Source organism: Propithecus coquereli, unplaced genomic scaffold, assembly GCF_000956105.1.
Source record: "Propithecus coquereli isolate 6110/MARCELLA unplaced genomic scaffold, Pcoq_1.0 Scaffold227, whole genome shotgun sequence".
Taxonomy (NCBI): Eukaryota; Metazoa; Chordata; class Mammalia; order Primates; family Indriidae; genus Propithecus; species Propithecus coquereli.
The window spans coordinates 2,992,076-3,000,083 of NW_012147808.1; the positions used below are offsets into that span (position 1 = coordinate 2,992,076).

The 8,008-nt window shown below is 41.5% G+C and overlaps 1 pseudogene; it reads left to right on the forward strand.

The window, feature by feature from the left end:
* The window catches only part of LOC105811029, a 37,304-nt pseudogene extending 29,502 nt beyond the window's left edge, over positions 1 to 7,802 (forward strand).
* Positions 7,803 to 8,008: the final 206 nt, after the last annotated feature.

Consider the following 8,008-nt stretch of genomic DNA (forward strand, 5'->3'; position numbering starts at 1 on the left):
TTTGGTCAGGAGGCAGAAAGGAGTGAGGGCCTCAGGAGTCAGGGTCTCATCAAACTTCCATCAAAGTGGCTGCTATGAAAGAATTCATTTCCAAATCATTCAGGTTGTTGGTAGAATTCATTTCCTTACGGTTGTGAGACTGAGGTCTCTGTTTTCTTGCTGGCTGCTGGCTGGGGGCTGCTCTTAGCTACTAGAGGCTGCCCACAGTTCCTGGCCATGTGGCCCTCCGAGAACTTCAAGCAGAAGCAATAGCAAATGCAAAGGTGCAGAGGCAACTGAGAACATGGCAAAGGGCCAGGGAACTTCTTCCAAGCAAGCAATGGAGAGACAGTCTCTCTAGTATGTGCTAGCAGGATGGAACCTTATGTATATCATCATAACTTTAATCACCTTTTCTGGATTCTACTGGTTATAAGCAAGTCAAAGGTCCCACCCACACCCATGCAGGGTGTGAACATAGGGGCCACCCTAGAGCCTGTCCTCCACAATTAGCTATGATTTATTGAGAGTTTACCACGCACCAGATACTATAGTAGGCACCTTCCATTAATTATTTCCTTTAATTCTCAAACTACCTTATGAGATAAATTCTATTAGAACTGTTTTACAGATTTGAAAACTGAAGCTCAGAGAAATTGGTGTTCGACTTGTTCAACGACCCACAACCAATAAATGACAAATCTGGGATTCAAACCCAAGTCTGTTTGATCTTAAACACCTCTACTCTTCTAATATCTCCCTTTAAATAGTTTGTTCCAGAAAAATCTTTAAAAATTCCCAATGACCTTTACAACTCTTTGCACCTGTGTGTGCCCATCCATTAGCTCCCGATTATTAGAGAGTGCGTGAGGTGTTTGTCTTTCCATTTTGTCCCCTGGTTCCTCTTTCTCAAGGGTAACAACAAAAGTCACAACACACACATTCTTTGCTTCTTGGATTCAGATTTTCAAGCATAGTCAGAATGAATTCTTCCTGCTAAGAAGAATTCAGCCCTTCTAGGAAATGTTATGTTGCAGAATTAGGGCAGGCTGCCAAGGCAGGAGACAAAACCTGACCTGGATTTTCTCAATGCTGTTAGAAAATAAATTATAATAATACCTTATAGTTAGGATATGATACCTCATATGAGGTATAATAATGCCTCATATTTACAACTGTAGTGAGTTATCAGTTGCTGTTCATGTTATTCTCAGTGTTCCTGTGAGTTACCCAGGGCAGGGATTTTACATACAGGGTGTCCCAAAAGTCACCATACATAGGGAAAATGAGAAATTGTAGCTAAATATACCTTTACTTACAAAATATTCATTACAAAATTTTTCCTTTGTATGAAGACTTTGGGACACCCTATATTTACTGTGGAGGTTATTCTATATGTACAATTTTATATTTTGGCTTAAAAATTTTATGTTGCCACGTGGACATTTTTTTTTTGTATACTTATGTCTTCTCCCTAGACCTGATTTTAAATGGCTGCTTAATCTTCAATTCAATGGCTATATCCTAGCTTACTAAGATGTTTCCCTGATTTTGGCTATTTAGGTTGCTTCTAATTTTCCACTATTACAAACAATGTTATAATGAACATTTTTGGTCAAAAATGTTCTCATACATATATGAACACACATATGCTTAGGATAGAGCCCTAGAAGAGAGATGGAGGACAGTAGTGACAAGGCTCTTGGTGCATACAGAGATGTGATTATAACCCCGATTTACAGATAAGGAAACAGACTCAGAGTGAGACTTGCCCAACTTTACATGGCTCATAAATGCACAGCTGAAACTTGGATCCACGTCTTATGCTTCCTATACTGATGTTCTTTCCTTACAGCTTGCTACTCACAGCGTGGTCCATGGACCAGCAGCACTGGTAAATCCCGGTAGCCTGTTAGAAATTCAAAATCCCAGGCCCCACCCGAGACCTGGTGAGTCAGAATCTGCATTTACCATTATCCTGAGATGCCTCTAAACATATTAAAGTTTGAAAAGCACTGCTTGTAACACCTCCTCCCTATAAGCCTGTGAAGTGCTTTGAAATGAGACAAAACACCACTGGCTTTGGTGTCACCGGTTTCTCCTCAGCTTTGAAATATCTCTTTGACATTTCCTTGTTTAAGGGCTGTATGCAATGTGCCCCCCTCATGAAGGGATTTGTTAATTTCATTGTAAAACATCTGAATCTTTACTTCTCTATTGTCCCTGGATGTGGCCAAGCGCTCCTGCTCAAAATCGTGTACGTAGCATTTCAGAATAACTTTCAGTGAGGAAGTATCACAGGGAGGGAGAGAGAGCATTTCACCAGGGGTTCTGGCCCAGGTTTCACCAATAACAAGCTGGGTGACCTTGGAGAGCCATTGAACCATCCTTTATTGAGTTAGATAATATGATGAGAACACATTTTATAAACCATAAAGCACTGGACATATCTGTGGGAAGCATATATTTAGATATCATCTTTCTCAAATAAAGGCATTCAGACCACATGACCCTTGGGGCAAATATTCAGAGAACCAAACCCTTCTGAGGAAGCCTATTTTGGGCTGGATCCCACCTGTGCTCTCCAGGGATACAATGATAGAGAGATATGAATCAAATCAGGATGGCTAGAGTGAGAGCTTGAATTCCCAAAGGGTCTTCAAAGTCCCTTTTAAATCTAAAAACTTATGATCTTATACTATTCTGACATGAAAAAAGAATCATAGAATTCTAACATCAACTGGTCATTCTGTGCAGCATCCTGCTTCCAGGAAAGAGAGCAGCTCTTCTATTCTTTAAGAATTTGGATTTATAGAAGAGTAGATTTCACCACCCAAAAAAGATAAGTATGTGAGGTGATAGATTTGTTAATTAGCCTGATTTAATCATTCCACATTGGAAACATATATCAAAACATCACAATGTACCCCATAAATATATACAATTATTATTTGTCATTTAAAAATGCAATTTAAAGCCAGGCATGGTGGCTCATGCCTGTAATCCTATCCTAGCACTTTGGGAGACTGTGGCAGGAGGATCGCTTGAGGTCAGAAGTTTGAGACCAGCCTGAGCGAGAGTGATACTCTGTCTCAAAAAAAAAAAGCAATTTAAAAAATGAATTTGTATTTATTTCAAATCCCGTTTCTGAGATCAAAGTATTTCTTTTTGTATGTGATTTGATTAATTTCATTTGCCTTAAGCACATTAAGCAAGTCTTAGACCAGGTCTTCCCAATCAGATGTAATTACTGACATCACCGATCTCTGGTCCATTTTCCTTTTCTTTTTCCACACATGACATGTCTTAGAGGAAGGAAATTAAAGGTTTTATACAATCTCTCTGTTTCGTAAACACATTTCTCAAACTTAAAGTTGAACATCACTATGACTGAATAAGTGGCCCGGATTTAGCCCTTGGAAAACCAGATAGTTAAAGGAATTCATATGTCACATGCAGAGAATTTTGAAAATGGCCAATGATGGCCATTTACCCTAAACCTCACAGTAATGTCCTCACAATAAGGAAACAGAGATGTTTTTGAGACTAAACTCCAAAATTTTTCTTTTGTTTTAATATATTATATAATCTGTTCTCTTCTAATAAATCAGATTAAATATGCTTTTCTTTTTTTCTTAAAGCTCCTTTGATTTGAATGTGGGGTGTTACATTGAGCTTTTTGATACTTAGAGGTCAGTATTTCTAAAATCTCCAGGTTCCAAGAAAAAAAAAAAGAACAGGGAATAGTTCTATCACTTTTAAGAGCAGAATATTTGCCCAAGGGTCTGTTACTTTAGGCTATTAACTTGCATATTTAGGCACTGGTGGGAAATTAACCATGCATTCATTTCACACACATTTGGTAAAAGCCTATTATGTGTCAGGCATGTTTAATGATCTCAGATGAAACACATGTTTCCTGCCATCAAGGCGCTTTGAGTGGAATGGTCCTACTAGGTGCCAGGATGAGGATAAGCACAGGATGCTTTGGAGATAGCAAGGACAGCCCTCTTAATTCTTCCTAAGGGGTTAGAGAAGCCTCTCTAGAAGAAATGTCCCTCAGAGTGCTGAGGAGGAGATAGTCAGGCAGATAAGGGAGTGAAGGGTATTTCAGGGAGAAGGAATAGCAAATGCAAAGGTGCAGAGGCAACTGAGAACTTAGCAAAGAATTAAGCATGATTGAATCATGGCAGATGTGGAAGACTGGGTAAGTGGCAGGAGTAGGTGGCAAGATACAGTGTAGTACTTGCAGACAGCCTGAGCCAAAGCCTCCATTGTACAAAGATTTCAGAGAGAAGGGTTACTTGCAGGTACTTTAGAAATAATACCTGCTTGGAGTGATCTTTAGTCTAGAGAAGGTATATCAAGAAATCCATTGGCATCATCCCAAATTAAAGCTTATATTTCTTTCTCTTTTTGCCTGGGTTTACTCTTTTTCCCAACCCCTTTGAATGTAACTGCTTCATCTTTCTCTGAAAGAAAATAAAATCTCAGCACTGGCAGCTTTTGATGCACTGTTCATTTGATCTGGTTGATTCAGGAAACAGATGCATCCTCTTGGTCTCAGCACAAATCGTTGGGGTTTCTTTTTTTTGGTTTCACCAAAGCCAGATCTATGTCTCAATCAGCACAGAGGAAAAAAGTAATTACTGAAGTATTAGTGTTATTATTATTTCCTGATATGAACTGCTGCATTCCTTACTTGTAGCTCGTTTTTTCCCTAGACTGGGGTTAAAAAATGTAAAACAAATCCCCTTTTTTAGAAAATTTTTTAAAAATTTTAATTTTAAAAATCTTTTTATCCAGAGAGATAAAGTGGACAAATCCTTTTTGGATAAAGCCTACGTTAATTATTTTTAACCTTGTTTGCATCAGAGACCTCTTTGAGACTTTAATAAAAAAGATAAACCCTCTCCTCAAAAAATCTCATGTTTTCTCACACCCGCAAAATTTAACACGGTTTCCAAAGGTTCATAAACCTCTTGAAGCCCCTGAAACTCCTTAAAGGATCCAAAGACCTCGATTAAGAAACTCTGGTTTACACAGTCAAAAATAAGACAGAAGAACTTCTTATTGAAATTGAACTGTGCCAGTTGTCTGCTAATTCTGACGGTACATTTGGGAATTTAGAATAAATCTGAATTGCATTTGCCGTAGAGTTGCTCCAGCCTCTGCTACAGCACTGATTCAGTAGGTGGACCTCAGCACCCCCAAAGTCCCCACCTCCACGAAAACCCAAACATGAGTGAGGGTCCCAGAGCGAGGAGGAGGAGGAGGAAAACCATTGGAGACTTCATTTGCTAAAGGTAGGTCCCTGGCCTTGGTGTCAGAAGACGATCTGGTTTTAATCTTAGCTCTACCATTTTTTACTTATGTGATCTTATCAAGTCAGTTAAGTTTGAGTATCAGCTTTCTCATCTGTAAAATGCGGATAACAGTAATACCCACCTCTCAGGGCTGTCATGAGGACTGAGTGAGATAGTGAGTGTGAAAGTATTTACGAGACATCCAACTCGTAGATGGTGCTTGACAAATGTTACCTGAAATTCAATTCCACCCGGGTGGAGTAAGACCTTTTTGAGACCCTAAGTACTGAAAAAATTATGGTGAGGGGCTTCACATTTCCAGAATGGCATGCCAGGAGCTTAGAAGTCACCACTCTGTCCTTACAACAAGTAAAAAGCTAAACAGATCAGAAAATCAACAACTCTTCTTAGATCCTTGAGAGAAGTGAAGTCACAGACCGGCAGATACAGAGATTCACAACTTACCAGAGCGGAGGAAACTCCATGGGAACGAGCGCTGGGGAAGGAAAACCTGAACCGTAATTGATAAATTGCTGGAGGCTCAGGGTAGACAAGTCTGAGAAGTAAAACCTTCAGGGACACCAGTCATGGGGGGCTCTACACTTCTGTGAGTTTTACGTCCGGGAGTTCTATTGGGTCCTCACATCAAATATTGGAGAAAAATACCCTCATGTTTCTGGCAAGGAGAGAGGAAAAAGAACCATTTAGAAAAACACCAGAGAATTCTGTTCTTAATGGGGTTTACCGTCGGGAGAAACTATTTTACCTGCTGGGTTATATTAAACCCTAACCAGTCTGGGGGAAGGGAAATATCCAGCCCCAGCCCCTTCTAGCCATCCTGTCCTATCTAAGGGGGGAAAAGACTGAGAAGCACTGGTGACGTTCACAGTCCAGGGGCACAGACTCACCAAAAGACTGAGACTTAATCGTGGGACTATAGAACGCTTGTCCGCACCCACATTTTACCACCACGTTACAAAAGACCTGTTTACTGCAGTTCCTTTCACCCAATATATCATGGCTGACTTTCAACAAAAAATACAGGGCATACTAAAAGACAAAAAAACACAGTTTAAAGAGACTAAACAAGATTCAGGACCAGAGTCAGATATGGCAGGAATGTGGGAATGATTACACCAGGAATTTTAAAAAACTACGATTAACTAAGGGCTTTAGTGGAAAAATTAGAGAACATATAAGAACAGAAGGGAAAAAAAGAATAAATGGATAATGTAAGCAGAGAGGTGGAAATTCTAAGAAAAAGTAAAAAAAGAGATGTTAGAGATCAAAAATACTGTAACAAGAAAAAAGAATGCTTTGATGGGCTCATTAGTAGACTGGACATGACTGAGAAGAATCTCTGAGCTTGAGGATATGACAGTAGAAACTTATAAAACTGAAAAGCATAGATAAAAACATCTGGGGGAAAAAACCCCAATAGAAGCCGGGCGTGGTGGTGCACACCCGTAGTGCCAGCTACTTAAGAGACTGAGGCAGGAGGATTGCTTGAGTCCAGGAGTTTGAGGCTGCAGTGAGCTATGATCACACCACTGCACTCCAGCCTGGGCAACTGAGCAAGACCCTATATCTAAAGACAAACAAAAAAACCCCAACAGAACAGAATAGCCAAGTGCTGTGGGATAACTACAAAAGCTGTAAATCTGCCTAATGGGAATCCCAGAGGGAAAGAAAGAGAGAAAGAAACAGAAGCAGTATCTGAAGCAAACAAACAAACAAACAAAACTACACATTCTGCTTGGCCAATAGCAAGACCCCGTCTCTCCAAAAAATACAAAAATTAGCCAGGCGTGGTGGTGTGCACCTGTAGTCCCAGCTACTTGGGAGGCTGAGGCAGGAGGATTGCTTGAGCCCAGGAGTGTGAAATTGCTGTGAGCTAGGCTGACGCCACGGCACTGTACCCTGGGCAACAGAGTGAGACACCATGTCAAAAAAACAAAAACAAAAAAACCCAAAACCCTACACATAGGCATGTCATATTCAAACTTCAGAAAATCAAAGATAAAGAAAAAATCTGGAAAGAGTGGACGTGCTAGTGAACAATGCTGTGGCTCTGCTGCAGCCCTTCCTGAGGTCCCCGAGGAGGCCTGTGACATGTCCTTTGATGTGAACCTTCAGGCTGTCATCCAGGTGTCCCAGATCATGTCCAGGGGCTCAATAGCCTGGCGAGCCCCAGGAGCCATAGTGAATGTCTCCAGCCAGGCCTCCCAGTGCACAGTGACTAACCACAGCATCTACGGCTCCACCGAGGGTACCCTGGACATGCTGAGCACAAGGTCCACATGAATGCAGTAAACCCCACAGTGGGGATGACGCCCATGGTCCAGGCCAACTGTGAGTGACCCCCACAAGGCCAAGATCATGCTGGACTGCATCCCACTTGGCAAGTTTGCTCAAGTGGAGAATGTGGCGGACGTCATCCTCTTCCTGCTGAGTGACCGACGCAGCATGATCATGGGCTCCACTATGCTGGTGGATGGGGGCTTCCTGGCTGCCTGAGCCCCCTCCACCCACACACACCTCAGCCCCATGCTGAGCCCACATCCCCCCAATAACCCTGATTCTTCTGCCCTCCCCCCAAAAGAAAGAATTAAAAGAAAAGAGAGGGTAAAAAGATTGGGAAGGGGCCGGGCGTGGTGGCTCACGCCTGTAATCCTAGCACTCTGGGAGGCTGAGGCGGGCAGATTGTTTGAGCTCAGGAGTTC